The following is a 7,214-nucleotide window of genomic DNA, read 5'->3' on the forward strand; positions in this document are numbered from 1 at the left end:
CGAGACATGATTTTGAGATCAAGCGATCGTCTGTTCACCGTAGGCTTGTATTGCTCATGCTGCATATGCTCTGTGGATCTTCCGAGAACTCAATGTCGATGCTTCTTGATACACAAGAAAACCCGAGGGAAATAAAAATTAGTAATAAGGGACAGGTTTTCTTAGATTTGGGCTTTGGAGAACCACAAATTATTGTAATGACTAAGATTTGTTAACACCTCTAGGAACTAATTTTCACACTTTTGGGAGCAATACCATCCCAAGAAGAATGCACGATGGAGAGAACATCAATTTTATTTAAAAAGAAAATTTTGTTTTGCACCGAAGTTCAAATTTCCAACCAAACATCAGTCGGAGATTCCAATTCTAATGGAATCTTATTAAACCAAAGGAAGCCATCTTTGTCATAAATGGCAACAATGGGATGTAGGTGTGATGAAAATAAATGGCTGTTCAATTGTTGTGTACCGCTGGCGAGACACCAGAGATCTTTCTTTCCCATTTCCTTTTACATAGAAAGGAAAGTTGCTGCATTTTCCCTCCCAAGGAATGGGAATACCAAGAAAGCCAATATATGTACCTCAGTGTGATCAAACGTCACAAGGAAAGCAATATCCCACTGCAAAGGACACGACGAAGGATAATTTAGCTAAATTGAGCCCAGCCAAGGCGCAGATGAGGGGATGCGGCAGAGCAGAAGAAAAGTGGTGGAAGGGACGCAGGTCAAAGGTAGCAAACGGGCATGGGCTCCAGGAAAAGCAATCACTGCTGGTCCAGGGGTTGGTTTCAGCTTTGCTGGATCCAGCTTTCAAGAGAGTCAAGGGAGACACAACAACCACAAGAGTTTACACACAGAAAAGGCAAACTTGTGAGAGTGCAATATGCTCTCTGGATAACGGGGAAGCGAGAAATGCATCCCTTGTTTTCTCCTTGTGGATAAATGGACTCAGAAGTTGACTCATCGTCTTGTCATGTCTCCAGCAAGAAGCAAGGGAATTCACAATTTCAAAGGACACCCCTTCTTTACACATGGCTATATTATTTCTCCTAGCTGTCAGAGATGATGTCTTTATTACATTGAACCTTCGAATGAACTTCGTCCTAAGAATATAGGTCGCCATGAGTCCGTAAGTTACTCTTGGTCAGAGGAGTCGTCTTATGCGGTCTTGTTTCCTGGGCATCTTAGCCTAGTTCCTATCATTTCCGGAGCTCAGTCAATATTTATGAAAGGAATAATCATTATAATAACAGTGGAAAGAATAATACCAATACATACTGGAGACATGAATTGGGAAGACAATAGATCTAAAGAATTTGTAAGCTCTTCCCGCTTCATGCAGGGAAATTGTAATGGAAGATTTTGTGACGATTTAAAAAACAAAACACAAACACTTGATTGTAGAGATGCTTTCTTCCCATTTGTAGTTTTAATATTTAGAACCTCAGGATGTGCCACAGGGCCTGGTTGCAAATGGAAGACCCACCTTCCACTTTTACTTCAGTGCCCCTCAAGGAAGCGCAACGCCTTGCCTGATCGCACATTCCTTGTCTTTTCCGATAATACGGAGACGATGTGAATGTTACAATGTGTTTGGGGACCTTGTCCCTATACACTTGTCTATTTTTCAATTTTGGCCTGTGCCTTTGGGAATCACTTAACTCTTTCCAAGATTCAGTCAGTGTCGCTGTGAACTTTAATGAATGACGTCCGTGTCGTTTTCCCTGAGTCTAAATTGTGGAATCAGAGTTGGCATCAGATTTTGAAATAAACTGTGCCTAGCAAGAATGCCAGTTAATTTTCTCTTACAAATACTGTTAGTACACACAGTGTGAAAATAAAGAGTGGTCTTATTCAAAGAACATATATTCTCTTCTCACTAATCCCCCAGTCGGACTCTCTTTCCCCTCTCCTTTGCACTTAGGTATCCGACGAGCGTGAATCCAGGCTGAGTAAATACGGGTGGAAGTGATGTTCACCCTGTGCAGCATGGGTCCTTCAAAGCATCCTACAAGTGATCCACCATATAATTTTTTCCATATCGACTGAGCACAGTAGCCTCAAGCGTCGCAAACCTGTTTGAACTTATATGTTGATGATGGCAAAGCTGCAAAATAGTAGGTTGTGAGGTCCCTGAAACCCCGCTCAGAGGAGGCCAACACTGAGCTCTTCTATAAAGGAAAGATCAGTTTGTATTATCATCTAACTACTGGTGGTTTTCTTTTGTTCTGTTACAGGAGCGAGCATCAACTTGACTGACAAATGCCCTTCACCAAATTCTAGACTGAAGAACCATGTCTGTAAACAATGAAACTTCCAACTTCGGAAACAACAAGCACCACTCAAGAATTGAAACAGATAATGAAAATTATAAATCATGACAGTATTTATTTAGGACAAGACACCATGTTATTCTCTCTAATCATTCTACTGTAAATTCACGATGTAGAACGTATGTTTTACATAATCCCATGATTTAGGATTCAGATGTTTTTCAGCTGGTGCAAATGTGTGAGTTTAGCTTGCTTTGGGGGGCCTGGTAAACAATCGTGTAATTGGTTAGGGAGGGTCCTGAGTATAACTTCTACGTCATTTCCTGACGTTGCTCTGAAGGCGGTGAATGAGGACTAAGCGCACTTCAATTTCCACTCTGACCACCTCCCAGGCACAGGGGCTGTATTTCTTTTCCCTCAGATAACCAATCATTTCTTGGAAATACTTCCGAACGTCATTTCCCAAATCAGGACAAGAGAGAGTTTCTCCATTTGTCATCTGCACTTGTCGCAGGCTCTTCTCAAGGCTGAAGAGTAGTTTATCGAGGAGGATCGCATCCCAAGCAGCATGGCTGTTCTCTCTTTTGAGGAGGCTGAGGATCTGCTGGAGCATCTGACCACGGAAACAGGTGGCATGTGTCTTCTGGATTGGGGTGATATTTTCTCCTGTCCAAGGAAAATTGAAGTTCTTCCTGTCCTTGAAGCATGAGTGAGATGGGATCTTTTTCATCCGTCTCACTAGCATGATGGCTTGCCGGTTTTCCAGGCCATGGCTGGAAGGCATGCCCCAGACAGATGAGCAGGCAGGGACGGAGCAGAGCACCACTCCCGCCATGAGCAGGCAGATGTGGACCATTGAGAATTTCAGTGATTCTCGAGGCGGCCGCGAGAGGGCGCGCGAACGGCCTTTTCTGAGCCTCCGGTTTCGGAAACGCGGACGGACTCGGCCGCTTTTGGTTTCAGAGGGTGCCACAGCCCGAGAGAGCAGACGTCGCCGCTTGTCGCGCCGAACCGGTGCTGCTTAAATAGTGTGGAGAACATTTTCCTCCGATGGCTGCGGAGAGAGCTCCGCCGCGGCTTGGCGCGACCCAGTTTTCTTCGGTGAGGGCCGTGAGTGTCTGAGCTGCTCCCTGTGCTCGGGGCTTTCTTTCGCGTAGAAGCCGCAGCGAGACTGAGTTTGACGGGGAAACCCATTGAGTCGGGACCCGAGTGCTCGCGACCGCACGGGCTGTGATGGTCACAGATTCCGCAGGAGTGGGGGACGCGAGGCCGGGACAGCCTGGGAAAGGGGAGCCGGGTAGACAGCGGGTCCGGGAGCAGCCCCAGTGCGGGAGCCTCGGGCGAGTGAGCGGGGACGACGGCGGTGATACCGCCAGGACCGTGACTGGGGCCGGGACCGGGGCCGGGGCCGGGGCTGGGGCCGGGAACAGGGATGGAGTCGGGGCCGGGGCCGGGGCCGGGGCCGGGGCCGGGGCCGGGAGGAGGGACGTGCGCCCCCCTGTGGGGTCGTCGGAGTTTTCAGTGGCCCATGTTTCTGAGTCAGGACGTTCAAGTCTTTGAAAAAAGGAATCTAGGCAAATTAAAGCGGCATTATTTGATTTAGATCGTTTTTATGTAATTTTACTTTCCTAGCATTAAAGGAGGGAAACTCCACGATATTTGCAAGGTGCTACTTTACTTTTCAACGGACAGAACGGCCATGTTTAGGTTTCTTGTGATTCAGGATTAATCTTCGATCATTGCTCTTTCACCTGAGGTTGCTGAAACTTCTTTCGCAGAACGCCACCGTGACTTGTGTTGCTAGGAAGAAAAAGGAGCAGTGTCGTGTAGGAGCAGTTGAGGGCATTTAGCCGGTCAGAACCTTCAACGCTCTTGGGTGAGAGTGGCATAGAGTGAGTGCAATTTGCCACACTTGATGACCATGCAATTGCCACAGTCTCCCTTCTCCCTGGTGAGACTCTGAGGGATTTGCAAGTGCACGGTCATTTCTGGTCTTTACTTAAAATTGTATTACTTTGTTTCTCCTGGATAGTTTTTCACTAATTTTCATTTTTCATACGGCATGGAAATATCATTTGTGTCGATTCCTTAGATTGCGGCCTCCTTAAATTTTTGGCTTGAGGAAAGTACTCCCTAATTCCAGCCCAGGAAATAGCTTTTGAATTAGTATTGTGATTATCCGTGGTTGAAAATCAAGGAATGTCCACTCACCCTCCCTTCAAAAAAAGCCCCAATACAAATAACTTATATATTTAAATGCATTTTATATATGCTTAAAATTATATATATTTTATATGCATAGGTAATTATATGTCAATGTAAATACTTTGTTTATATTATATGTAAAGATAATTATACATACAGTATTACATATTATCTAATATTTATATATTTATAATGTTGGATTATATATGTATATACAGTTAGATTCATAGGTATACTTATGTTTACATATATTTACATATATATTATTTTTGAATAAGAAGAAAATAGATATACTACATGTATTTTTATACAATATATATACTCCGTATATTTTTAAACCTTTTTTCTGTCCTTTCCAATTTTTTTTTTTTTAAATCCCTGCTTCAAAATATATCACCAAACGTGGGTGAAACTGACTGACTGTGAAGGACAGATTAGTATTTCGTTTGTAAACTGTTCACAGAGAAGCCATTTTCTGTCACTCGACTTCCTGCCACACCGGTTCCCCGGAAGGTGCTTCAAGGGTGCTGGGCAGTTTCTCTTCTGCACCAGGCACTGCTCTAACACTGGCAGCCTGGGCTCTGCTCCTGCACAGGCCTGCAGACGGTCCCCCTCGTGGAGTTTCCATTTGAGAGGCACCAATGTGACTGGCCCTGAGCGTGTCAAGGGAGCTGCACTGAAAGCTTCTCTTGGCTTGACTCGGTTGAATGCAGACTCTACAGAGGATTACGATATTTGTTATATCAATACTCACGGTAACTATTGTTTACTATGTTCAGATTCTCAGCAAGTAACTTGCAAGTTTATGTGATTTAATCTCTCCAATTTCCACTGGAAAACTAGTACTGACAACTACTAAAGTTTTCTCACAGTTTCCCTGTCTCAGTTATAACTGGATCCACATTGCCAAGCATGTTATCACTCATGTATATGCAGTCAACACATTACTGGTGACAGACGAAGAGAACTAATGAATTAATGCCTCAGCTCTATGCTGCTATTATCTATCGATTATGTCGGAAAATATGAGCTATGGTGAAGAAAGGTGGAAGGCATCAAATCTAGTGAACGAGTCCTTTAATAGGGAAATGCAGACAGAGGAGGCAACTTGTATTTCAGTGCAATCGAAGAAATTTAATAATGCTGTACAGGATCAACTCTCTAAGTGCTAGAATTTGAAAAGAGACATATATTGAGACGTATTTATTTCAACATTGGTTCTCATTTGTATGAATATTTCCTACTGGATTGAGATTTCTTTCATTTTTGATGAACGTGTTGAACTTCCAGTGTAATAACACGAGCGCAGTGTTGAAGTCATGACATTATCTGAGGCTCGTAAATGGAAGACAAAGTGAAAGGAAGTGGAAACAAAACTGGGACAAGTCCAAAAGCTGCAAACCCTGGGCTCGCCGTGTCAGACTCTCACATGCAAGAAGGTGCTGATAGCAGCTGGGTCGATGCCCGACACCTCCATCCCCCCAGTGGCCGCGCTACCTCCTCCCTGGTGCATTAGCCCATTTTGTGTTGCTCTAAGAGAATATCTGAGACTAGGTAATTTGGAAAGAACAGAGGTTTGTTTGTCTTATGATTCTGGGACAGCTGATTCTGGCATGGACCTCGGGCTTCCTCTACTCATGGTGGAAAATGGCAGGCACTGGCGGGTACAAGCAGATCACATTTTGAGAGGAAGCAAGAGAGGCAGGGAGGAGATGCCAGGGTCTTTTATACAACCAGCTCTCCAGGGAACTAATAGAGCAAGATTTCACTAGGGCCCCACTTCCCCCAGGGAGAACATGAATCCATTCATGAGGGATCCGCCCCCCATGACTCAGCTTCCAGCACTGCCACATTGAGGACCAGATTTCCACATGAGTTTCGGTGGGGACAACACATCCAAATTCTATCACCTGGTGACACTGAAGATGATGTGCTCCAGCTCTCTCTGCACCGTTCGCTGTGACCTGGCCCAGGTCCGTGACCTGCCAAGGCAGGAGACCGACCTCCACAGTTCTGCACCCAGGTGGGAGAATCTTCCTTTTTTCCCATCCGAAGGACGAGAACGTATTCAGTTCCCCTGGAGCAGCTGGATGGTGGCAAATTCCAAAAGGCTCAAGCCACCTCTGTTCCCCATGAGATTATCCAGCAGATCTCCAACTTCCCCCGCACGAGGGCTGAAATTCCTCACTGGACTCGATGACTCACTAGAGTCTCTGGAGCCCTGTGTGGTGCAGGAGATGGAAGAGACCCTGGGCAGGAGGAGGAAAACATACATTCCAATTTTAAATAGCCTTTCTCGATCATTTTCATGTTTGCTTTTTACTCCTTTGTAAATATCAGGTCTGATTGGTTAATTGTTCCAGAGCCAGTACACGTGCCTCGAAGAAGAGTTCCTCCCAACAGAGCCAGCATCACCTTGGCCAGATTCTCCTTCACGGGGTGGTTGCATAATGAGAGTGCACTTTGGTCATTCTTTCTAGACAGGAAACTTTTCCTCACTTGCTCATGTAGTAACTGTCGGTTTAGTTAACACTAGACGCCACTTGTACACATTGCGTGTCCGCTTGACTGGGTGCACACACTGCGGGAGAGCGCGGGGTGCCGACAGCATGTGAGTGAGCGAGGTGCACTGCCAGACCCTGCGCGTGGGGAGGAAGAGCGCTCACCGGACTCCTGCCCGGACCGTGAACATGACGGGTGGCGGCGAGCGCCCCAGGGCCAGTCCGTGTTTACATAGT

Source organism: Cynocephalus volans, chromosome 16, assembly GCF_027409185.1.
Source record: "Cynocephalus volans isolate mCynVol1 chromosome 16, mCynVol1.pri, whole genome shotgun sequence".
Classification (NCBI taxonomy): Eukaryota; Metazoa; Chordata; class Mammalia; order Dermoptera; family Cynocephalidae; genus Cynocephalus; species Cynocephalus volans.